The sequence below is a fragment of the Rousettus aegyptiacus genome, unplaced genomic scaffold (assembly GCF_014176215.1).
Source record: "Rousettus aegyptiacus isolate mRouAeg1 unplaced genomic scaffold, mRouAeg1.p scaffold_m13_p_15, whole genome shotgun sequence".
In the NCBI taxonomy this organism is placed as follows: domain Eukaryota; kingdom Metazoa; phylum Chordata; class Mammalia; order Chiroptera; family Pteropodidae; genus Rousettus; species Rousettus aegyptiacus.
The window spans coordinates 39324616-39352493 of record NW_023416290.1 but is presented as its reverse complement, the minus strand read 5'-3'; the positions used below and the strand labels follow the sequence as shown (position 1 = coordinate 39352493).

Sequence of the window (27878 nt, the reverse complement as noted above, 5' to 3'; positions counted from 1 at the left end):
ATGCAGATTTTCATGAAAACTCTTATGGGGAAGACCATCACTCTCAAGGTTCAACACTCAGATAACGATAGAAAATGTAAAGGCCAAAATTCAGAATAAGGAAGAAATTCCTCCTGGTCAGCAAAGACTGACCTTTGCTGGCAAGCAACTGGAAGATGGATGTACTCTGACTATAACATTCAAAAGGAGTCCACACTTCATCTTGTGTTGAGACTTCGTGGTGGTGCTAAGAAAAGGAAGTCACATACCACTTCTGAGAATAATAAGCTTAAGAGACAGAGGCTTAAGCTGGCTGTTTGAAATACTGTAAGGTGGATGAGAATGGAAAAATGAGTTGCCTTTGTTGGGGGTGCCCTTCAGATGAACGTAGCTGGAGTTTTTATCGCCAGCCACTTTGACAGACATTATTGTGGCAAATGTTGTCTAATCTATTACTTCAATAGACAAGTAATTACATATGGGTTAATAAAAGACATAAACTACAAAAAAAATCCACAAACATGCTATATTCCTTTACTTATTTAGGTCTTCAATTTTTCTCAGGAGCATTGTGTATTTTTTAATGTATAGGTCTTGCACATATTTCATTAAATTTATCTCTAAGTGTTTCATACCGTAAATTTTTTAAAAATTTTAATTTGATTCCTTGTTGCTCATATATAGATTCAATGGAATTTTGTACATGACTTTATATCCTACAGTCTTGTTAGCTCATTTATTAATTCTAAAGTCTTTTTTTGTAGATTTCTTATACTTTTATACATGAACTATCATTCATATCTTCTATGAACAAAGGCGGTTTCGTTCTTCCTTCCCAATCTGTATGCCTTTTTTCTTGTATAATTGATCTAAATCAAAACTCATTTCTTGGAAAAAGTTAAGACCTAATTTAAAGCCAAAATCCTGGATTACAGAAAAAAATTTGGATATTTAGGAACATACCCCACACTCTATATGAATTTTTCTGTAAATAATTGATCTCAGGAGTTAAAACCCACTTTCCTCAAAAGTGAGTGACAAAAAGAGAATAGCAGCTTACAAATTTACAAAAATTGCTACAACAGAGAAAAAGAGGGGAATAAACAGGAATGTTTATGGAAAGCAGATCTCAAGCAGATATTAATATTAAACTTAAGTTTTGCCAATGCCAATAGAATGGTTATAAAACATTACTTGAACTTTATTTTCCTGACCAATAATCAATTTGAAAATCTCTTTGTACATCATGTTTCTTACGTTTAAATGGCTTTTATTAAATTGAAAACAAGTCAGACAATATATGTTTTAAGAAGATGTTTGTGTATATATCTATTTTTATGAAACATATGTAACCATATATACTTATATCACCTATAACATTCATGTGATAGAATTCTAAATTTGAAAGACAGGAGTATGACAAAGCTAAGTTTCAGTATAGTAATGTTTTGGTATGGATGGGAAACAGAGTGAGTGAGGTGCAAACAGTTGTTGATGTATTCAATATTCCAGTTCTGATATGGAGTGGTGGTTTCGTAGATGTTTATTCTATTACTAATGTGAAAAAATAAAAAAATAAAACATATCCATTCATGAGTTAGTAATTAAAGTATGTTAATCAATTAATCCAATTTTATTCCCCTTATCAAAAAATAACAGCAAAAAGATATAAAAAGAGATATGGGGGAAGAAAGGAAAAATAGAAGGATAATGAAGAGGAGGACAAGGAGGAGGAATAAGACAGGAAAAGCAAATAGCAGATTTACGTCTCTCTCACACACACACAAAATGCAAAGCGAATTAAAAACACATGAAGAAATTGCTTCCATGAAACAAGAGCACTGGGCAGAAATGCAAGAGCTCTGGGAGGAGATGATGAGATAATAGAAAGAAATGAAACATGAGAGGGCAAAGTTCAGGAACCATGAGGAAAAACAAATAGAAGGGATAGACAATAGAAGAGAAACAAGGGAGAGTAGACAAGAGAGACTATTAAAAACATGCTACTACTTGTATTTATATTTAATTTGTATTTCTTCCTCTTCCCTATGTTTGTATTTCTTTTTATATCTTTTTACTGTTTGTCAGGGAACTTTGCTGAAAACACAGTAAAGTGTAAAATATAAAATGGGATGAAGAAAAATATAAAGAAAGATCAGAGAGAAAAAGATAGATATGGAGGACGGGCAAAGAGAGACTTTGCAATTCCCAGTGGAGAAAAGCAAAATAATAGATCAGAACAAGTATTTATAATTCATTTTCCTGAAATAAAAGAAGTTTGAATCTATATAAGTACACATCATGTCCTAGGGGAAATTGAGCCAGGAAAGACAACATAGAGTTATAATCAAGTAAGCATGCTGATCTGCAAAGATTAAGAAAGAAACCTTTGAGGAGTGAAGCAAAATACATACCTCTAAGGGATGAAAACAAGGGCTGTCTTGAGATTCTCCATAGCAAAGTCAATGCTAAGGGAAAGTAAAGCAACTTTGGCAAAAAAGTCAAAGAACAGAAGCATGACCAAGGGTTTTATACTTCCTCAAACTGGTGTTCAGTATGAGGCAACACTTTGACACATTAAACATCAGATTCTTAGGGAATGTTGTTCCCATGAGACTTCTTGAGGATTCCCATACAGAAAAAAGCTTAAAATAGATAAATGGGAAGTGAAGAATGAATATAAAAGCACTGTGGATGAGCACTCAATCTTTAAATAGATATACCTAAAACACTGAAATAAGAATGGAAATTAGGATGATAGAACAGAGTTAACTGTTACATACCCTGACAGCACAGAAAAAATCACAACAAAAATTAGGAGTAGAAAGAGGAAAGAAGTTTAAGTAAATTATTTCTCCTTATTTTAAAAACTGTGGTCAAGTGCCAAAGTGACAGAACAATTAATAAGTATCAAATATATTTAAGAAGAAAAATTTAAATACTAAGAAGATAATATAATTGATTAGTATCAGATGGTGGAGGAGAGTGAAGGAAAAAAAGGAATTGAATACAGTAAAAAATTAATAGAAATGAGGTAAGTAAATGAATAAATAATGACATACTACAATTAAGCATATTGTCATATCAGTAAGACCTAAATTCACTTATTAAAAGAAAAAGGCTTTCAGATCAAATCACATATTAAAACTCAATTTTATGTTGTATACAAGAGCCACATCTAAAACAAATGACTCATAAAGGCTGAAAATAAAAGAACCGATAAACATATACCAGGCCAGTGAAAACAAAAGGAGGCAGGGGTTATAATTTTACTATCTGGCAGATTGAACTCAGACCTCAAAGCATTAAATAAAGAAGGATACATTTTAACGCTAAGATGTACAATTCGTAACAGTTATGAATATCTGTATATTGAATAATATACTATCGATATTTATACAGTCAAAAAATAGCATAAGAAATATAAGAGATTTGCATGAGGGATTTTGATTACTATTTCATAATTCATGGCAGTTGACTGGATGTAAAATAAGGAACACCTACATAACTAAATACACGGATGCACACACAACTCTACAGAGCATTCTCTATTTTAAGGGCCTGTAATAGTAAAAACAAAACAAATAAAAAAACAAACAAATAAAACCATATGCCAGGCCATACGAAAAACCTAAATAAATACTAAAAAGTGGAAATAGTACAAATGATATTCTGTAATCCCAGTGTAATACAACAAAAAACTTATAACAAACTGAGAAAATCTTTTTAAAAAGGAGGGAGAATCAAAGAAAGAAAAGAAAATACAAAAACTTTATCTTAAAGTTCTTGGGTCAAGAGACTATCGAAATAGAAATTGCAGAATACATATTAAAGAATGATAATGAAAGAATACTATGTATTAGGCCTATTGAATACAGCTAAAAACTCATGCTTTCTGAGTTTTATACTCAGGGTGGCTAAGAGACACTAGTGCATTATTTTATACTTTGTGAACTTTAAATCAAGTGAATGGATTATATATTCAAAAATTAAATTTCAAATGTGTTTTTTAAAAATATCAATATTTTTATACACCTAGAATAAAAAGTTTTTTCTGAATATTTTGGTGATCAACATTGCTCAGGGATTAACCCTGTGTTTGTGCAGATCTTGACTGGTTCAGGTGACTTCAGATATGCTCCATTCCAGGCCCCAAGGTGTTGCCCTCAATTGCACACGAGAAGAAGTAGGGAGAAATGACTGAGCTGACAGCAGGGCACAGACTTTTCCTACAGTCTCTTTTCTGCTTACCATTTTGATTCTGATACTTAGTCCATGAAACCTGGGCAAGTTTTCTAGCTGTCTTATTCAGTTCAGGCTGCTATAAAAACCATCATAGACTGGGTGATTTATATCTCACAGTTCTGGAAGTTGGAAGTCTGAGACCACTGTGCCAGAACAGATGAGTTCTGGTGAAGGGTCTCTCTTGAGTTGGACTGCGAACTACTGACTTCTCCTTGTATCTTCATGTGACTGAGAGAAGAGAGAGGAAGTAAGCTCTCTTGTAATTCTTACGAAGGCACTAATCGCATTCACGAGTGCTCCACCCTCACGACCTCATCTAAACCTCATTACTTCCTAAAGGTCTCACCTTCTAAAACTGTCACTTTGGGGAGTATGTTTTTAATATACGAATTTGGGGGGGATACAAACATTCAGTCCATAACGCTAGTGTTCTCCGTTTAAAAAACTCATTGCTATTGTTGTTTTTAAATTAGGATAATGTAATTCTCCCCATCACAGCTTTTAAAAAGATTAAATGAGATAATAGATATGAAAAGATTGCTAGTACACTATCATTAAATAGGGGATCTGATCTGCTCTTGCACATAAGGAGTTAACTTTTGTACTGGGGCATCAGGTTTTGATAAAATGAATTTGAGAAATATTTATTAGATACGGTCTAAGTAGTAGGCACTTTTCTAGGCCCAGAGGATACAACTATGAATAAAACAGACAAAAACTCATTGAATATAATTCCTTGATATAAAGAGGTGCCAATCAACTTGCCATTTTTGAATTTTTACAGTTAGGCAACATAGCATGAGGAACCTTCCTCAGGTCCCCAGCTATCTCTGTCATCCTCAGAGAGAAGGGGTCAAGGGTTCAGACTCCAGTGGTTCTACTTTGACCTTCAGACACTGTAATGTCATTTGTCATAACACCTTTCTGGAGCAGCCGAAACTGATTCTTTTGTCCTGAAAACCAATCCCAGGTATTTAACTAATTTCCCAAGAATGTACGTTGAGAACAAATGTTTTCACCATAAAGCAAATCTCACTTCAATAAGAACAAAAATAAATAGAATTAAAGCATATAATTTCAGGTCTTTCAGTGGCTATGAATAGAAACACGGTTACTTGAAACAAACGAGATTCATTAGATTAATCAACTTTAGGACCAAACTACCTTCTGTCCTCTACAGTTTTCTTAGCATGTTTCAGTTGTGCAATTTAAGTGACCCTTACCCTGAACCAAAGACAACAAATTGTGTCCTAGTTAATTCTTCTTTCTTCAGAGTCCATGAAATTTCATTTGTTTTATTTAATTGACAAGGATAAATTGAGTTTGGGAAGAAGCTGTATTTCCCTTGTCAGGGAGCATCTGGACTAGGTCAGTAGTATAGCAAGCACCGAGCTGTGTAATGAGTGTGCATTTTCAACCTGTGCAGTAAAGGAGGAATTTCCAAAACACAATTTTGACATTGTGTCCCGTTATTAAGCATAAAAATTATTCAACTTATGCCCCACTTATTATTGAATTTTGGGCATTACCAGATGAGTTACTTAAGAGTTCCATGGCATGTCTGTACAATTGATTCAAGAGGAGCAAAAAGACAAATATGATGAGAAAACTTCTCTCTGAATGCCAAAGCCAACCATCTAAACTCAACACTTACCGAAGAGTGCTTTATTTTTTATTTTTTTAATTTTTTTTTTTTAAGGAGTGAGAAATAAAATTTCTGGCATAGAAATGATTAGTCATAGCCATTTCCAATGGTTGTACTGCCAGACCTTTTTCCTTAAGTAAATTACTCTGAGTGAGTTCTCTGTAAACAGTTACAAAGATGCTTATCTTTGGTCATAGTTTCCCTTCACTGATTCAAATTTTGTCATTGAAATGACCTCGTCCACACAGAAACCAGCAGTCTCCTATGAGGAGGGTGAGATGTCTTTTACATTGCCCTGGATCAGTTCAAGGGCGGAAGCTTTCCTAACGATTTTGGATACTTGGTAAGGTAACGTTTTCATGGAGTAAAGTTTTCTCCTTCCCTATTCCTTACACAATATCATTGACTAACAAAATTATGCTAGTTTAACCAAATAAAACCTATAACTGGCCAGCTGAATGAACTAGACAATTTTACCCTGTACTGAGCAGAAATTTACTCTTAAAATCAAGGGGCATCAGAAGGCCATATTATTTTTCATGTATGAAGGTTAAGTAAGAACATTAAGCATGTTCTGGATTAAGTAAGAATACTTTGACTCTAAGGTAAAGAGAGGTTAAGTGAGGAGTTGCACAACATTTTGTGTAAAACAAAAGGTATTTATTTCAGTAATTATAAAATCTTGGTAATACATTGATTCCTCATTCTAATGATTGAGTTGTATGCCTATACATTACATTTTAAAAGCAAAATCTAATTTGTATAGTCAAGATGAGAGGATTTTCTCTATTAGTGATGTAGAAATATCGCCAATTTAAAAAATGAACAATAGTGAATCAGCAACTACAAGAAAGTTAGCTTTTTGACTGAATTTCTGATTTCTGCAAAAGCAGTTGTAATTCTACCGAATAAGTTAACTAGATCTTTCAGGCTTCGCTTATAACAGAGATTAGATCCCAGAGCAAAAGATATTTATATAATTATAATGTTTTCAAAAATAGTTATAATAAGAAGATAATATTAAACAGATTTATATTTATTTCTCTATTGATTTTCATTTTTTAAAGCTGTCTTGTACCAGCACAAAAATGGCTTTAAGGATCATTTCCTATGTTAAATAATAAAATTATATTTTAATAAAAAAGTTAGAAAAATAAGCTGAAAGCTCTGTACTTTTAGCCGTCTATAAAGACCTTATCTGTAAGGTCAGACAATAATTGAATCTAAACAGTCTTTATAAAGTCACGAACATTTGTCTTGAACATAAATAGCTTAAAAATAGAATATAAATGTTTCCAGACTAATCTCTCCCATTTTCCTCACAACACATAATCACAACATAAAAGTGTCTTGCAGAGGACGTTTTTTTAAAAAAGGTCTTTTATTATGCACGCAGTATAAATTTTTTGATGTTAGAGGAAATGTATAAGTGACTGTTCAATTTCTATAGACTTACTGATAAGAAGTGCTGCCTAATAATTGCTGCTAATGAATTTTTCCCAGGAAATTCAATTTGCATCTCTTATATTGATAGCTTTTCAAAATCTTCAAAGACGAAATAGGTGGGTATTTTTATTTTAATTGAAAGGCTTTTGAGTGATGCCAACCTAAAATATCTCACTTAAGTAGTGTCATTTAACACATCAGTAAAATGTTTCATTAGCATGTTTATCAGTTTCCTTTCTTAAAATGATCACGCCAATATCTTTTTGCTGAAAGGCTTTGTAAATCTGGTTTTGGAGAAGCTTTAGCTGGTATCAAATTAACATTGACTTGGAGTCTGGGTGCAGACCATCTTAGCACGTGCAGATAGCCAGATCCATCAAGGTAATGATCTGTGATGCCGAGGCCAATTGGTGCTTTTAAGGCATATCTTTCATTGCTTTATTGTCTTTTATTCTATCCTATCAATGCTTTTAGGTCAGCATAAAAGTTATCAGCACGAAACATTTCCTTGGTATGTACCAGCCTCACCTTTATGAAATATGTACCAAGGCCTATTCTTTGGGGGAGAATCTTTAAAATTGTAAACAACATATTTACCACATTCTATTGAAAACCATTTAAATAATTTTAATATTTTCCTCCTATCAGCAGTGAAAAGGTTCTGGATGCTCTTGGGACTTTTGAATATTTTATTTTCTTAATTAAAATAGATGATTTAGAAAATGAAATGATTTACAAGAAGCACTCTTGAGTTAATTAGTGGGTTGTGAGAGGTTAGGACTTGTGGAAAGCACAAACGATTCTGGCAAAAATTGTTAAAGTGTTGTACCTCATAACAAGAAATACTATAAAAACATATAACAGTATGGAAAATATTAATTATGCAAGTGAAAGATGAATATGGGATATAGATAATACAACCTCAACTTCTAAAAACTGGAGAAAAATAAACTAGAATATTAACAATATTCTAATGAAGGTCGTTTTTATTTTCTCATTTACACTATACTTCATTACCATTACTGCACAGTGGTTAAAAATATGGGCTTAGAGTTATATCTTAATTCTGTCACTTAATTGAATGAGTTAAATAACCTCTTTAATCCTCTTTTCCTTGCATATAAAATTGTGAAAGTAATATTTACCTTAGAGTTGTTGTGATGTTTTAATGAGATATACACAGAAGTGCTCGGTACTGTGCACAATAAATGCTAACTAGTATTATTATGTATTTTACTAAGAGATATTATTACATTCACAACATATTTACCACTGTTAAGCATCCTCAAAAGCAAAGAATATTTTCAATCTAGGTGATAGCTAAGGAATAAAAATAACCACTTTCAGGAAAATTATATATGTTTTTAAATTCTTCTAAGCCAATTTTGCAAATCTATTATATTGATGTTTATACTATTTCAGAAGCATGTATATTTCTATACATGTGCTTTTCTTAATATTAAGTATTATGTAAAGTTAAAACTATGATGTAAAATTTCCAATTTGTCATTATATTGCAAAGCCAACTCTGTAAAATTAAATAATTGGTATAAAAACCTTTTCAAATCTCTAAAACTTTAGAAAATCTCCATTTAGACATGAAAATAATCATCCTTGGCTATGTAAATCATAAATAATTTATGAAACTAACCATGAATTATTTATGGTCTTACTGAATACTTCTCAGGATAATAAAATAAAGAATATGTTCTGGTAATCTAGCTGAATGGCCAGAATTATAGTTTCCGTGTGAGTTGATCATTTTAAAAGAGAAGTTCAAGGGACTGAACTGTGGTTTCAAGCTCTGCAATCAGAATATTTAGAAAGCTTATTATTTTTATGGTAGACTTAGCTACTTGGCCATCCAGAGTAGATTGGCCCTTATGTGGCTGAGGGTTAAGTTCCCTGAGGCATTTTTGTTGATGTTATAATGGAATCTCACAGAATTAGAACCCAAAGTGACCTTATAGTCAACATCCAACTAGCTATCACTCCTACCACCCATCATCCATCCATCTATCCATTTATTCATTCTGTCTCTAAATATTAGTTGAGCACTTTTAATGTGACATACATTTTGCCAATGTGACATGCCTCTTTAAAATATAAAGGTGAACAAAAAGACAAGGTCCCTGACCTCACAGGACTGCCTTCTCTGGGAAGAAAAATGCAATAAACAAATGGAGAAAATGAAAAGTAAATAGTATTAAAAAAAGTTAACAGAGTAATGTGAAAAAAAGAATAACCATTTGTTGGTCAGGGGTGACGATACTTCAGATAGGGTAGTTTGAAAACCCTCTCTGTGTAGCTACCTGAAGGAGGAGAAAGAGCTGGCCAGAAAGAGCTGGTGAAAGAGCCTTCCAGAAAGGGAAAACCATGGCTTTGAGAACAATCATGATATACCATTAAGCGAAACAGGAATGCTAAACTGATTTATTCATACAATTGGGATATAGTCAAAATAAATGTATTGGATTGACATGCATCAACATAAACAAACCTCAAAAACACAGTGGATGAAAAAGTAAGATGCAAAATGATGCTCATGATGCAATTTATAGAACCTGTAAAAGCACAAACATTATACTTGTTATATGTATTATAGATAAAATACATACATATATGTATATATAAAATAAAGCATAAATACAGATATGATAATGACATATATCGGTTTCAGGATTTTACTTAGTTTTGGGGAGAAAGAGGGAAGAAATGGAGAGTAGGGCTCATTCGTATTATTGTATTCATTAATAGCTCACTTCTTTTTTATCGAAGAATGGTATTTCATTGTATGGATATACCACAATTTGCTTATTTATTTGGTTGATGAACATTCGATTGAATTCAGTTTTGGGCAATTACAATAAAGCTGACAAAAACATTTATATGCAAGTCTTTGTATGGACATTTTTTCTCCCTTTTTTCTCGGGTAAATACAATCTATTTTTAAATGTGAAAGTAGAAGATCTTTTTTTTTCCCTTGAGATTATTCTGTGATATTTGAGTTCCCATAATGAAAATCCTTTCCATTAAATTAGACTTAAATTCCATTTCCTCAAATTGTTGCATTTAATTAAATTCACTTTTTTACCATTCATTTTTGTACTTGACAAGTATCTGTTGGCTATCATGACGGCTTTAGTAACCACTTTGCTAAACAAACTTCATAGTTAGGATTCTCAATTTTTTTTCAGATTTTTGATCACATGGTTTTTCTGATTCTCTGACATTTAGCTTATTCTAGTTCTAGGTGACTTGTCAATTGTTATGTCCATAAAAATGAAAATTGAGTGAGAAGGGCAGGTTTTAATGCTTGTTTTTAACGCTACTCTTAATTCCTTTCAACAAGCATTACCAACTGGTTTCAAGGTGATTGACATTGGCAGTACTAAAACGAATAAGGCAGAATAACAGAATGGTAAAAGCAAGAGTTTTGATTTGCACAGATCTGGGATTGAACCCTGGCTCAGTCATTTCCAGTCTTTGAGACCTTGAGCAAGCAACTTTATGTGTCTGAGCCTTATTTTTTCATCTGTAAATGAAGAAAAAAATAGTATGTCTTTTACTTAGTCGCTGAAGAGTTAATTAAATAATGTAGGTGGGATGTTCAATATTTCTTCTTACATTCCACAAATCCATCCCACCCCCAAAATAAATAGTCCATCATCATGTCTATGAAGCAGTACAAACTAATCAGGGTTCTCTATGCACTTACACTGGAATTTCCCTCTACTTTTTCTTGCCGAAAATGCCCTTGGGCTGGATATACAGGGAAGCCCTTATACTTGTGGATCTCAAGGTACCAAGGTGCCTTCTAAGGCTGTAGATACAGTCACATGATCCTTTTCAATTTTCATTGACACTGCATTCCCCTCCATCTACATTAATCTTTTTTGTTTGCATTCAGTTGCTTAATAAATAACTTTGCTGGTAAAAAGAAGAAAATGTGTTTGAAAGCTAGCTATTCATTGATAAGCATTAATTTATTAGCACAGCTGAAAGCTATTAGAATTTTAGGGCATCAATAAAAAAAATCTCCTCTCCAAATCAAGTATGGAACACATTTAGAACTAAGTGCAGGAGTCAGATGCATGTAAGGAAACATATATCACTTGCTTTGTTACATTGACAAAGCTGATTATAGAATAAGCCTTTAAGTCTGCAGGGGAACGGGTTTGTTAATCCTTTATCCTATAATTAAATTTACCCCCTACCCCCAGCACTGGCAAGCTAGACAATCACAAGTTTCCCCACAGTCGTAAACTAAGAAGCACAGATAATGCAGTACAGAAAACTCTCAGCCACCTCGCAAATCTCAGGAGAAACAGTCCTGTGGAGCATGCTGAGACTGAGGTTTGTTTTTGAAACTCCCCATTCAGGTATTTTATTTCTCCTTCCCCTTGAAAGAGGAGTTGTAGGTAGAGAAAAGACAATGTTAGGCTAAGTGGAATCCACGTAGAAATATGAGCATGAAAAAAATGTTCTTCTTTCCCCCCCAATAAGAGTTTCATACAGTTGATGGAGTACACCACCTTTCAGAATCAGGGATGACACGTGTGTGTCATATTGGATGATTGCATGAATCTGTGTCCCTCTGTACTACGTCCCTTGGAGTCAGAGTCCAGGTTCTTTCTCTTTTTTCCTCAGCTCTACGTAGAGTACTCAACACCACAGAATGCAAGTGACTAAAAGTGACTTTATTCCTGTATAAAGAGGATATGGCAAAGAAAAGAGATAAAGAAATTTGTCCTTAGTTGTCCTGCCAGGAGGAAAAGGGCTAATCATAAGAAAACATTCCCTGCTTTCAAGGCTTCCTCTGGCATTGGAGGGGACCTCTCACTTTTAGATTCATTGAAAAGTTCCAAGAAAGAGCATGTTTCTTTTCCCTCTGCACGTGAAGATAGCATTTCCATTTCACACAAATCTAAAAAGAGTAGATAAGAGGATATAAGGGTTTAAAACCTGCCAATTTCAATGTTTGAAGCCTTCATGCAGTTTGCTCTGCTGAAGAAGTTGTTATCAATGGATTGCAAGTCAGCTCTATTCCAGAGAAAGATGCTTGTCTGTTAGGATTGTTTCTGTGTTGAGCCTCTGACTTAAGCTTTATCTTAATCGTGTTCCAGCTGATAATCTATAAGGATGTTTTTAATCCTAAAAGTGCTTTAATAAGAAATAGGAAAAGAACCAGTGTTTTGATTGAGGGTTGCTTGGAATTTTCCTTTGTGAAGCTTTGATCTTTAAGTTCGGACATTTTAGTAGTATATTACATGTGACTATGTATAGATACATGTATCAAATGAGAAAAATAATATATCAATTCGTCTACAATTAAAGAATAGAAGTGTGGAGGAGAAGCCAAATTTCAATTCTTGCATTACAATTACAATCTATATCATATGTTATCTAAGCAGAGCGTGCTCATTTCGATTTGAAAAGTTTTTTCCTTCTAATTGTTTTTTCATAATGATTGAAATCAGAGATAAATCATTTTATCACTGTTAATTCCTAAGTCTTATTCAATAAAGAAATGTGATTTTCACATTTATGATAACCACCTTTAGGGATCAAAATAGTGCCACCTTTTCCCAAAATAAATGCCATCCATTATCCTGCTTGGTGCACACAGGTACTCGCTCTCCTCTGTCTGTCTCCCTCTTTCATACACGTGAACGCACTGCCCACAGGATAACAAAAATGTAGGTAAAATGTTGCCGTGAATATAAAATGACCATTATTTTATTTACATATACTAAAGTATTCCCCATTTTGTTTCCATGACAAATAGTCTCAACCCTGGCACTTGACATTCATACAAATACAAAGAAGCTCTGTACTATGTCTCCTAATGTCATATTATGCTTTTGCTAAGGAAGAAAAATCACAACTTGGTATATATATCAAGTGTTAGTTTACTCATCAGTTAAATAAGCTTCATCTAAAATGTTTCAGTAAGTTCTAATTGCTCATTTATAAACAGTCTTTGGCAAAAGCAGGTTTTCAGATGACAGGCATTAATGACTTACTACGAGTAGATGAAAAGTATTCTGATCTTTTTCAAGATTCAAAAGCAAACAAATCTCAGGTTTTCCCCAGAAAGAGAAATATGATATGTTTTAATGTTTTCTTATACTCACTAATTGTTTTAACTACAGGAAAACATTGATTTTGAGAATTCAGAGTCACTTATGTCATGGGGACTTCCCCACGTCAATTAAGCCTGGGAATTTAGTTGGGATATAACGTAATCAGAAGTCTATTTTTCTGTAGTGGTGCCCCATCTTCTCTAGGTTTCTTAGTTGCTTTTAGCTACCAGATGATCCTAATTAATTTTGGTCCCTCGCTCATGCCTGGAGACCACGTGCAACAATCCCAACAGCCTCCTCCTAACTCGTGTGGCTGTTGGAGATTTCCCTGCACAGCTGGGGGGCTTCTTCTTCTTCCTTTCTACCACTGGCATTCTTGCTCTTGCCCGACGAGAAGCCTCTTTTTTTGTCTTTACCCCATGGAAAGGTACATATTACACTTCTGAGCAAGGACGTATTAGATCTCTTAGAGTTTTATTTGGAGTTAGATATGAATTTTAAGGTCTGACAACTAGACTAAATGAAAGGAGATGAATCACTTGTTAATAAGCTTGTTCCAGCCCACGTGAAGGTATCATGACTGGTTGCATTTGCTGTCCTAATAGAGGCAGAGATTGGATGGGAACACAATATTTTCATGAAGCTTTGGAATTACTACACCTCTGACAAGGTGGAGATACTTTATTTGGTCACTAATCCTGGATCCAGGCCACTATTTATCAGAAATAGTTATGTGAACAAACAGGAAACAATATTCCACTTTACTTTTAAACTGCTACAACTAGTACCTAAAAGCACTAACTTAACAAATGGTGAATATTAGTTTATGAGAGGAGAAGCTTTTCCATATGTTATGATGGCATTAATGGCAAAGGGTTGATCCTCAGTGTCACCCCATTAACGTAAACTTCAGTAAGCTCATTTGTCCCTCAACTATGAACACTTTATAACATTGTTTCCACTATCTAAACCTTAGGCTCAGTCCATGAGAGCCTTATCATGGCGAATTATTTTCTATGGTGAACAATATTCTGTTATATTTCAAGAGTATTAGTGTCCTGGGTTGTACTTCAGACCATATCTTTTTTTTTCTCATTCATAACCCATCTTTTTTTAAATTGATAAATAATTGACATGTAACATTACATTAGTTTCAGGTATATACCATAATGATTTAATATAAGTATAAATTGCAAAACCATCACCGCAATAAAGAGTAAGGCTCTTTACCACAGTACTGCCTCTTTGCCCAAGGGTGAGCTGAAACATCCTCTTCCTCTTTCATTTCACCTGGGCAAGTGCAAGTTCCTTCTCCCTGCAGCTATACAGGAAGTCCCTGGAGAAGTTAACTTGCTATGCTCAGATGCGACTGAGCAGCGTGGACAAGCAGTCCACTTGCCTTCTTACCCACGATGGGCCCCAGGAGCACCCTAAAAACTGTTAATTTTTCTTCCCCCTTGATCTGAACACATCCCTAAGGGTCAGGCTATTGTTTTGATATGTCTATTTCTCTTTAAGGCAGGAAAAGTATTTACTCCAGCTAAGAGAAGACAAATTCTCTAACAGACATGTTGCCGAATCCGTAGTCATGTTTTCCTACTGTTCTTGAGTAACGGGAAGACTGTATTTCCTGCACCACACCAGCAGTGGGGTCTGTTTGAAGGTTGGGAATGCTGTCTCACACTTTCAGCAGAAATTCCAGTAGCAGCTCAAATATCACCATGCTATTCACAGCTCACAGAACTCACAGCAGAGAAGTAGAGAGATGGTAGCTGAGCCGTGCTTATGTGTTCGTTATTCTTAGGCACATTCACTGAATTGCAAAGAAATATTCTTTGGAGATGGATGATTCAGACTCCTGGATTGAATGTACTCTGGATTCAGTCTTAAAATAATTAAATTCAGACATTATCACATGTTATGTTTGACTTACGATTATGAAATATTCAGATGGTTTCATTACTCATAGTTGTTAAAATTTCTGGTCTTATTAAATTTGTTTATTTTAACATCATTAATTTCCCCCAATCTTAATTTTCTTCAGTTTATAGTTTAACTCAATGTAGCATTAACCTTGCTAGTACCACTACGAATAATTAAATAATTAAAGCAAACGTTTATTGCGCTCTCACCGCACACTCAGCTTCGTTCTCTCAATAACTTTATCAGGTAGAAGTTAAGCCATTACGGTTACACAGCTATGAAGTAGTAAAACAAAAATCTAGACCCAAATATATTCGACCAAGTCAATGTTCTGAGCTCTTAACCATTAAATGGTATCCACATTTTAACATATATATATAATGTAAGTAAAAATTAATAATTCGGTTAATTTAAATGTATCTATTAATATGTACATATATAACTAACAACATCTCTTATCACCTTGATTCCAGGATCTGCTTAATGAGTTTATGAAAAGGTGCTATACTTGCTACTCAGAAAATTTAAATGCAATCATCTTTTCCTCTTTACAGGTAAATCTAAAAAGTAACTGTACAACTCCCCGCCCCCCCTCACCGCCCAAGATTTTATAGGATAAAAAAGCTATTATTATTTTTCACTCAGCTTTCAGTCATTTTTTTTTTCTGCTACTAATAAATAAAACCTTAAGTACACCATTGAAGAAAAATCACACACTTAAATCATTCTTTGAAGATTTGCATTGTATCTTTTCCTTGTCTCCTCTCCTTTCACAATCCTTTGATTACCTTATCCAAATATTCTTAATTGCACGTATTTAAAAATAATTAGCATACATCACACAGTGCCCTTAAGTATGTCCTCAGCTCTTAGCATTCTGCCAGGCACACAGTTAGTGATCCACAAATATTGGTTGCATTTTATTGATCCATAATCTAAACATGGAATTAAATCCTTCCAGCAAATGTGTAAATGTACAGAGGTCAACCTGTTTTTGAAAAACACCTAAACATTTATTTAAATACGCTTACTTATTTATAGCAAATTTTGGAAGCAGTTCGAGTAAATATCTCTAAACACAAATTAGAGACATTAACCAGCTTTAGTTATTTTGCCACATTGCCTTTAATCAATGTGTACGCAATACAATTTCAGGATGATAATGTTTAATATATCTGGCTCACTTGTAGGCATACATCTGCGTCAGTGAAACTTACGAGAATGTGCCCAAAGTTATTTTATTTGAATTTATTTAAAATTAACAATAAATTCTATTTAATTTAAAGATCAAACATTTGGATGCTCTGATTCTTCTGTCGTGTCCATATGCCATTTTTGATCTGCACATACCATTTTTTTTTTCTTAGCTAAAATCAGAAATGGGAAAGGCAAAAATACCGTGAGAACAGCGGTTTTCTTGTGGTATTTCTAGCTCATTGGAAATGGAGTATACTGGAAATCACTGGAGACAGGCCTTTCCCATGGGGCTCTAAGTTCAACAACACTAATCCAAGACGTTTGGTTTATTTAAAGCAGTCTTTTTAGGCTCATCTATCACTAGTCTCGAGACCCTGAACAAACCCCTAGCAGTCCAAGCGATTATGCACGCGTTCTGGCAGGCTTCTCCCTCTTTGAGGAGTTATTGTCCAAATACACTAATGTTTTCCTTTCAGCAAATATGTAATGGGTTTTCATAACTCTAAAGGATGGGGTCTCCAAGTAAAGGTCCTCTTTTTGTGCCCTATGTGGAGGTTTGGACCGTTTCCTGACAACAGAATAGGAAATGAAGTCCCTTTCAAACCATTGGCGTTTCAATTCCTTCTTTCAATTCAGTTGTTGTGACATGGCACCAGCACTGCCAGCTCTAGGACGGGGCGCACAGGGTAATTTGAAACACCAGGGATGTGCGGAGTACCTTTGCGGTTTCTCAGTCACCAAGATTTCTTTCTTTCTTTCTTTCTTTCTTTCTTTCTTTCTTTCTTTCTTTCTTTCTTTCTTTCTTTCTTTCTTTCTTTCTTTCTTTCTTTCTTTCAGTATATGTTTTTCTTTTGGCCAAAGAGAAGCCATTGAAGGCCAAAAACATGTAGATGGTAAGAGGGAACTTCAATTTTTTTCAAAAAAATATTTCCCAAGCATCTACCCTGTGGCAGGTTCTGAGGATTCTAAAATAAATAAGAAAATAGTAGGTGACATTTGGGAACTCTGATGGTTTGCCAGGAGGTCTTCTAAGTCCTGTCAAATATTATCCCACAGAAGCCAACAGCAGCCCTGTAAGGTATGCTCTAGTGCAGACCCTATTTTACAGAGGACATTGGGATATAGAGAAGTCAGTTAATTGCTTAAGGTCGCACATGTAGAAAATAGTAGCACTGGGATTCAAACTCATTTAGACTACTTTTAGAAACTATGCTTTAGTCACATACTCTCTTGAAATATTAATATTTTTGGGTGGGATGCAGATGTTTAAACTAATAGCACATTTAACATATGAACAATAATTAAAGTATAATTGAGATATAAAGTAACACTGAAAGGGTGGGGCTAGAGGAGAAAGTTGGAGAGGCTTCGAAGAAGAAACGATATTTGGAAGATAGGTAGAAATGAAGTTCACCACATAGAACAGCTCGGGCAGGGAGGCAGAATGGGAAAACTCTTTCAATGAGAGACCAGCATATGAAATACATGGAGGCATGAAATAGTAGCGTGACATTATGGAAATCACGAATAATGTAGCATTTCTGAAACATAAGGTATTGATGTAGGGGGGAGGTGGCAGAAAGTCAGTCTAGAGAAATAGGCAAGTGCCAGTTCATAGGAGACCTCATATGACATGGTAAAGAGACTATATTTTATTCTATAACTTAGTATTTTTCAAGGTTACCCTTCAATGTACCCTTAAAGACAGAGAGAAAAGTAAACTCTGAGGTTGTGGCACCATAGCCCACATAGCTCGAAGTCCTCACGTAGGAAAATTTTTTGAAGCCAATGGTTTTATTTACAATATGCGCAAGTTTGCTTTCAATTAGATAATACAATCATAATTATTTTAATATGCAAATTATTGTTTTAAATTAGTTCTCACTCAGGAAAATCAATGTTTTAGAATGATTTGCATGCTTCGTCTGTGACAAAATACTCTGTGTCTGAGAAATTCAGCTGAAGATGTTGGTGGGGCAAGAGGCAAAGCAATGATATAATTATATTTGCCTCTTCAAATTATAATTTTGGAGGGGAAGAGAGAGAAGAGGAAAATACTCCAGACCAGACTAGAACTGATGAGTGCCACACCAAGACAATGGTGAGGAAGAGAGAAGGGATTTTAGAAACAAGTATAAGGACAATTAACTAGTTATCAAATGAATCTAAGGCATAATAGAGAGGATCAATGTGAGGCTGCATATCAGTTAATGATAGGCCAACCTCATCAACTGAGATGAAGAATATAGAAAGAAGAAAGGCTTTCAAACAATTTTTTAAGAACCTCATTATAAGAAAGTCTCAAGACAGAAACCCCAAATCCGTGACAACTAAGGACTTGAAATTCTCAACATTTTTACTTTCAACAAAATCTCGCTATGTTTCTTGAATTTCTTTCGTAATTTTTGAAGGTCTATCCTCCTGGAATTTGAAAATAATACATGTGTATTAAAATTATAAAATTTAAGGATGTTATTTAAAACACCAGAAAGTAATAAGTATTGTTGAGGATGTGGAAAAACTGGAACTCTTGTGCATTGTTGGTGGGAATGTAAAATGGTACAACCTGTATGGAAAATAGTATGAAATTTCCTCAAAAAATTAAAAATAGAGCCAGTATGTTATACAGCAATTCCACTTCTGGTATCTACCCAAAAGAACAGAAACCAGGAACTTGAACAGGTATTTGTGCATCAATGTTCACAGCAACATTATTCATCATAACCAAGAGGTGGAAATGACCTAAGCGTCCCTCAACAGATGAATAGATAGATAAAATGTGATATATGCATATGATGGAATATTATTCAGTCTTACAACTTAAAAAGCTTTAAAAGGGCTTATTTAAAAAGTTTTTAAAAGTGACGCTTTATTCACTTTTTAAGTGTTCCAAGAGGCTATGATAAAACAAACAAACAAACAAATCAATTTTCCTGGGTTATTTTTTAAATGATCAATTACTTCCTCATTAGTTAAAGATGCTTCTTTACAATGAATCAGTTTCATATTTATACAGGGGAGTCTTATAGGACCATTTCTTCTGTCAGATGGACCTGTATGGAGAGAGCAGCTGTGTAGAGCTAAGAATATAGGCTGTGAGTGAAGTGGTCTGTGTTAAGTCCAAGATCCACACTTTCTGGTTGTGTAGATTTGGGGAAGTTATTTAATCATTATTAGCCTTTGTTTTCCTATATATAAAATAAGAATATTAGCCACCGCATTGAATTGTTTCCAGGCCTGACAGTAGAAGCCTTGCAAAGTACCCTGAATACAATTAGTGCTTAGTTAATGTTAGCTATTATTATAGCAGTGTAATTTGATGTGTGTGTGTGTGTGTGTAATATATGTATTAATATATACATATGTGTGTGTGTGTGTGTGTGTGTGTGTGTGTATATATATATATATATATATATATACACACATATATATGTGTATTGATGCTTCTAGGGCATGCTACATGTCCGTAATTGAAATATTTCTATCTCGAAGTAGGAGATTAAAAAGACCACTGGAATAATGTATGTAATGATGCAAGTCCTTAATTTATCCCTCCATAAAATTTTAGGAGGATCAAGGAGTTTTACTGCGAAAGTAGTGTCAAAAATAATTACGACACCTGACTCAAGATGGAGATTCTTCAGACTTCTTCTATCTAGTGGGAGCTGTCTTGGCAGCCTGCTCTCATCACAAAAAAAGGTGTTACAAGAAGGAGATTTTCCTCTGAGCAGCTAAGTTGTACTGAAATTCCCATAGGGGAAAAAGTATATTTAAAGCTTTTCTCAGTTGTTAAGAAGTAACTGGAACCTTCTTGCTGAACTTAAATTGGCTCTTTCCATCTCTCCTGCCCTGGTTTATCATGTTAACCTAAATTTTTACTGTAAGCTGAATATTTCGATTGACTCACACATGATAAATTATTTTATATGTTTTAAATCATTATTAATAATTTAGAATTACAATGATATAAAAAGTGCTATTTTTTGCCTTTATTTTCCAGAATTAGCCATTTATTCCAAAATGCTTTCCATGTTTCCAACATATTGAGGAAATTCAATCATCAACTTTAAAATATATTCAAACTGAAAATTGAAGCCAAAGTCTATATAACCATAAATCCTCTTTGGAATACAGCATGCAGCTTGAAAATAAGTTCCCATTTATTCTGCAGAATCTTAAAAACCTGAATGAATTTCAGTTTAGCTCCCAAAGAAACCTAATTTACAGAAAAAGATTAGCTAACTCATCATATACATGAGATTTAAAGTGCCTGTTCCTGGATTAAACTGCAAAGCTGTAATTTCTTAACCTGCCACAGAATATTTTGATTTACACAGCATGTAATTTATTTACTGTAGCGGACAGCTGTCTTTGTTTTGCTTTGTTTTTGCTTCCCAGCTTGCATTCATTCTTCTTTTGTACCAGTAGCTTTATTAGTTTCTGATGAATTCCCTATACTCCATGTGGCTCTCTCAGTGTGAACTCAATCTCTGGCTCCAGAAACGTACATGTTATTCAAGCCCAGTTAGTCAGAGCATCTTAGTCGTCTTGGCCCGAGTGATTACTTCAAGAATGGGCATGTGGCCCAATCAGAGCCAATGGCATTTAATGAAGATTTTGCTGGGATGGGACTTCAGGGAGAGAAAGGCACTGTTTTCCACTGAGATTGAGAGAATGCAGACCTCGAGCTGTTGGCAGCCATGCTTGCCACTGGGAGCAGTCTGAAAGAAAACCCATTGTGCAAGAGAGCAGAGCTGAGGACTAGAAAGTAGCTGTGTCCTGGTGACTGCAGTCGAAGCCCTGGATCTAGGTGGTATGCAAGCCAGCCCTGTTCTTGGACATTAACATTTGACTTAATTGCAAAACATGTTAAAAATTCTTTCAAAGATCTTAGAGTATAAAAGATAGTACAAATCAGCAAATATAGTACAGTGTGATAAATATTAGGTCAAAGCAAGGTGCTCTGGGGGGAATTAGGAATATGTTGGAAGGCTCAGACAAAAAATACAAAAGGAGGTGATCCGTTCCAGTTAAGTCCAAAATGAAGAGTGAAAAGTGGAGATTTTGGGGGAGGAGGAGGAAGGTGAATAGAAGAAGGGATGGCTGCACATGGTCCTGACTAAGGAAATAGCTAGAGAACAGGATAACGATGTTTAAGCAACATTGAGCAATTCAGTATGGCAGGACCATACATTAAGGAAGCGGGGAAAGAATTTTAGAGTTATGAGAAATCAAGCTGGTGGAATAAACAGGAGCAGGAGGAGGAGATCCTTATATACCATGGTTTTAAAAAAGATATCTTGTGTTTTAGAAATATGACTCATAGCATGTGGAGAAACGATTTGAGAGGCAGCAAAATTGAAGGTGACAGAACTTAGGGGAGAGATGATGGCCAGAGCTTTCGGAAGCTCTGTCAATGGAGAAGATCAGACGGATTTCAAAATATTTTAAGTGGATGAAAAACCAGGTTTTCTGATTGACTGGATGTAGAAGAAACTCAGGCTATGTTAGAAGAAATAAAAAGTATGAGATTGAGGTTTGGGAGTTAAATGCGCCAATATTCAAGTTCTGCTTTCTATGAAAGGATTGCTCCTTCTTTCATGACATTCACAGTAAATGATGTCATTTACTGTTCAAGCTTCAGCCCACTAAGTTATTTATCTTCTTTTCCTTATAGGTGCTTGTATAACTGTTTCTTAGTAATCACCGTTGGGGAAATAAAAGAGCCCTGACAAGATTCCCCTCTGAACTGATACAGGAGAAAGGAGAACACAATCTATTACTGGGAAACTATTAACAGATATATCTGCATTAAGGTAGCATGAAAAGGACTACAAAGTCTGGACAGAATTTCATGCAAATTTACTCAGTACTGGCAGAAGAGGGCTGTAGCACATTTACAAGTAAGGACTTTTACTGATGATGTCATAGGAAGACCACGGAAAGGGTTTCATTTGACATCATGTAAAAATCTTCCTAAAATATTTTTCAGCATTCTTGATCTTTCTCCAAAGTCTTTTGCCCAGATAGCATCTGTCACATTTCCTATTTCTTTCCTTGTCTTTCCTTCCATTTCTTTCATTTTCTCTTTCTAACCTCCCTTTAGACAACCCACGTCAGCCTTCTCTCTTTTCCTTTTTCTCTGGGTCTATCAATCTTTTCTTTTCGATTACATTTATTCCTCTTTTGTCTTCTCTATAATGTACCCTCCACAGTTACATAGCTTAGTAACATGAAGGACCCACTTAGAAGGCTGAGGAGAAAGAATTGTATAAAGCTATAAATACACGTTTTTTTCTGTCACTTTAAAAACCATCTATTTTTGAATCTTACTTTTAGAACCTGTGTGAAACTGCTCCTATCTCATATTGATCATGAAATGGTGTACTGACCATTTACAAACTACGGCCTTCGCAAAGATTGGAATACCCTAGATTTTTTTACAGTTCTCTCAGGTAACTGTAAGTCTTTACTATTTCATCCTTTTATACTCCATAAGTCTTTACTATTGCATCTTTTTATACTCCAAATTCAAAGATAGAAATCAGATGGAAGAAAGATGTAAATAGCTTTATTGGTCATTTCAGGAACTTCCTGAAGGACCCATCAACTCTTCAACAGAAACCATCAGTAGATAGTTTATACTACCAGACTCATTGATCCTCTTGCCTTGAGATCTTTATCTTGCTATGTCCACCAATTCTACAATATTATATCATGATCCTTACCCAATCCTAACTAGGCCCTTGCATTCACAGATCCACCTTAAACCAACTTCAAAATCTCAATTAACAGTCCAATTTTGGCCTTTGATGACTACAAAGGCTCAGTGAAACAAGTTACATAGTAGACAATCAACTCAGCTTTGTCTTATCAATAGGCTGTTTTGTTGACATTTGGGGGGAGGGTCGGCATCTGACACTTGCAAATTTAAGACAAAGAGGAAGTGTGTCGAAACTACTATAACACCTTGAGATAATTAAAAATATGGATTCCTGGGGTCATGCCTGGGAATCTGAATTTGTAAACACTCAGGACTATTTCAATAGAGTGCTCCTAGCATCAAACCTCAGAAACACTGGGCCTTGGCAGAAATAGAAATATAAAAGCATTAACTCTTTCTAAAGTAGGATGTATAAATTTCAATAAGAATTTTAAACTTAGAAACCTCTTACTGCAGCCTAGAATATTAATTCTTGCACGTTCACATAATTTTTGCTTCTCTTTGGGAATCTCAAAGCACCACCTTTAATCTCTCAGAGCTCAACACATTATTAAAATGGAAAAACACCAAAATGTTGAAAAAGTTATTATTGTTTGCATATTTCAGAACACATACATATGTATATGCATATACATACATACATACACATATACATATACATGCACACATATATACATAAAATCATTTGGACTTTAGCCTTGATGAGACATGAAGGACAAACTGCTTATTTTTTTGAACACCAATAGTTGTCAAGCTGGTACTATTCTTTAAAAAAATACAGTGAAACTTTCTTTTATCAAGTTTTTTGTTATTCATCATTCAGCATGTATCAATCAGGCATCAATCATATACTGACCTATGTTTGACTCTCAACTTGACTTTATCTACCAGGCTCAGTTTTCTTATCTTTAAAGTAGGAGAAGTAATCTCCCTAGGACTGTTTACAGGACTGAATTTGTGACATGCAAATACATAGCAGACACTCAGCAATGTTAATTTCACTTCTTTTTCATACCTTTATTGATGTCCCTTGTTTGAAAGGGAAAAGTAGGCATTTGGTTTTCTTTTCCTAAAAATTGAAATATGATATTAAGGTGAACTTATTAGTTGTTGAAACATTTATGCCATCTAACTTTAGATGTTAGCTTTAGTTGTTACTGTTGGAGGGTGTGCTGTATTTCTTCATACTTTCTCTATGAAATCTGTTTGGGTCTTTTTCACTTTACTTCAATTGTTCTGCCCAAAATAACAGTATTTGTTAATCTTGTTAATCCAAAATTTTTAAAGCTGTTTACTTAAAGTGGATTTCATTTGTGAACTCTCAAAATGTCAAAGAAATAAGGTAATTTTGGCAATGTTCTGGATTCTTCTAAGTTCCACTCTCTGAAAATATGCTTATTTCTTTTCTTGCTTTCTTTCTTTTTTTTTACTATACCTGTAAGCTGAAAGTGGTGATGATTAACTATCATTTCAATTTGGTTTGTGGATTGTTTTGGTAATTAAAAGCAGATGGCAGAAGCTGGAGAAAAATGTGTAGCAGCTGATTAGTGGAAATAAATGAATTTGGAGATATTTAACTTCCAGATAATAGATGGGTCAAACACAGTTTATACTTCACTGTGTGTACTTTTAGTGTAATCGCAAACATGATGTTTGATAATATATCGAGAAGTAGGTGTTTGTTCTTCATCTTCTTTTGCTTTCTGTCCTGTGACAGAATGCTCACTTTCCTAGGGCGGCATGTGTGCCAATCCATTAATTTCAGCTTGACTGTGTTACTTGGGCCACCAGTGAGTTCTTTATAAGGATTTTCTTTGCCTGGGGGATATCTGGAGGCTAAGCATTATGTGCTGCTCAGATTTTTCTCTTTGGAGCTTACTACTGGTCGACATTCAACGTTCAAAGCTAGCATTCAACAAAGTTCAGCTCCTACAGAGGTCATCTGTTAGACTAATAATGTTCATCCTGATGCTGAAAACAAAAGCCTTCATTAGGTAAAAGAAGATACGTTGAAGTCCTAACTGCCAGTACCTCGGAATATGATGTTATTTGGAAATAAGGTCTTGATAGATTTAACCAAGTTAAGATGAAATGATTATGGTGTCTTTATAAAAGGGAAATTTGGACAAAGGCACAGAGAGGGGAGAAGATGCGAGCCAAGGAATGCCAAGGACTGCTGCCCACTACCAGAAGCTAGGAGGAGGCGAGGAAGGAGTCTACCCTGAGTCTCAGAGGTAGCACGGCCCTGCTGACACCTAGGTTTGGCACCCACAGCCTCTACAAGCATTAGACAATACACTTTTGCTATTTCAAGCCACCCAAATTTTGTGGTACTTTGTTAAAGTAACTACCAGAATAATATACAATCCATTGCCCATCATAAGACTCTTTCCTTACAAAACACATCTGGAAAAACACATAGAGAATATAATTTTTTGTTTCTCATTAATAGATACTTCTATTTTAAAATGTTTTTAATGAGAGACATATTATTACTACAAAAGCTACACTTGTTCGTTATGAAATACATTCAAAACAGATAAGTGATCTGAATTGGTCCTTTCTCTATACAGTATATTCTCTACAGAGAGGCTAGAGTGAGCTAGTTGAAATATTAATTCTGCCTCTTCTCTCATTAGAACCTTTCAAGGGTTTTTCATCTCTCTCAGAGAAAAATCCATAGAATTACAGTGACCTATGAGCCATATAAATCATTATAGCAACGGTTTTCAATAAATGGGGCATTTGAAAACTGCTATTGTCTGGGCTCCATCCTAGATAGATTCAAACAGAATCTCTGAGTGTGTGGACTGGGCATGGGCATTTTGAGAATCCTTGTAGGTGACTCTAATGTACTCTAAGATAACTACTGACCGTCACAATTTCTCCTCCCCATTCATGAAACCCCTAGTACCCTCCACTACGTTTGCTTCACCCTAGCCAGGCTGGCCTCCTTGCTGGATCTTGTAAACCTCGAGCACACTCTCACTGGCTTCGTTCTGTCTGTACGTCTCCCACATGTAACCGTTCACATGGCTGGCTCCTTTACTTCTTTCAGGTCTGCGCACAAAGGAAACCTTACGAGTGAAGCCTTTTATGACCCTTTTTAAAAAATACTCCACGCGCCATCCCCTACTCCTGCCCTAGTATTTCTTTTCCTCTCCCCTTTTTAAAAATTTTTTTCTTTATATTATTTACAAACCTCTGACATATTACATGCTTGTTTATTTTTTAATTGTTTATCACACCCAACTTGAAAGTAAGCTCCTTAACCCAAGGATTTTTGTGCTGTTCACTTCTATATCCCCAGCATAATGTGTGGCAAATAGTAGGCATTCAGTACATATTTGTTGAACCAATAAATGAGTTGTGACAGGTTTGAGAATATGCTAAGACATGAATTCATATCCTAATGGAGTCATACATTTTCTATCAACTCTAGAGTTAACTCTGCCTATCAGGACTGTATTAATCATTTTATTATAATAAAATAAAACAGCATGAGAAATTTATGAACATTCTGAACTATCTTCAATATCTTCTGAATTTTATTTTCACTTCCCAGGCATTTCCTTTTCTCGATATTTTAATTCTCTCTGTGTGTTTCCTCCTGCTCTGAAAACTCTATATCACACCCTTATCTTCATCCTTTACTCATACCTTGATTATTGGTGTTGGCTCTGTTCTGTTCTCATTAGACCCATCCCTGTAAGTTCCTTTCTGCCCCCGTCGGCTTCAGAGGTCTCACTGGGACTGCCCTACAGACTATCTGGACAGCTTTCAAAACAACCAGTGGGAACCAATGACTGGTTCCGCCTTACGCCAACTGAATAAGAATCTCTGAGCTGAGGTTCAGGCATTAGCTTAAAAAAAATTCCTTGGCTAATTCTAATGGGCAGCCAGAATTGAAAACTGGTAGATATTGAAAAGTACTCATAATACGGTTTGAACTTTTTCTCTATTCTGGAGGGTAATATAAACGAGATGTAAGTTTAAAAGATGGAGGGTAAACTGTAGAAATTAAAATCGACCAGGGAGAGATTGAGAGAAGAAAAAGAGTCAGCTATTGCAATACTCTAAACGAGTGATGAGAACTTGAATTTAGGACGCTGGTGATAGGAGTGTAAAGATAGCAGATTACACAGGCAGCAGGGAGGATGTGTCAGTCAGTTATCTATTGTTGCATAACAAACTACCCCAAAATTTAGTGTTTAAAAAAGCAATGAAGATTTATTTTGTTCATAAATTTGCAATTTGGCTAGGTCTCAGTGAAAATGGCCCGTCTGCTCCATGTGGTATTAGTGGGATAGCTCAAAGGGGTCTGAAGAATTTACTTTTAAGGTGGGTTTCTCATGTGTCTGTCAAGTTGGCGTTGGCTGTCACTTTGAAGGTTAGCAAGGGCTGAGGCCGAGAGCTCTTCTTCTTCTTCTTTTTTTTTCAGTTTCACAAATCTAATGAGGCCCAAGTGGGGTATACACTTGGGAAGATGCCCCAGCTTGGCTCTGGAGGTTCCAGCCAAGGGGAGACCAGCTCTCAGCTGCCTGCTCCTTCTGGGTCTCCAGGCCAGGGAGGTGCTGGCACTCACACTCTGGGCCACCAAGTCGTCACCTAGGTGCTGGCTGCATTATGGGGA

General features: G+C 35.1%; 1 pseudogene; it reads left to right on the top strand.

The window, feature by feature from the left end:
* On the top strand, window positions 1-27857 carry LOC107520904 (annotated as a pseudogene).
* Window positions 27858-27878: the final 21 nt, after the last annotated feature.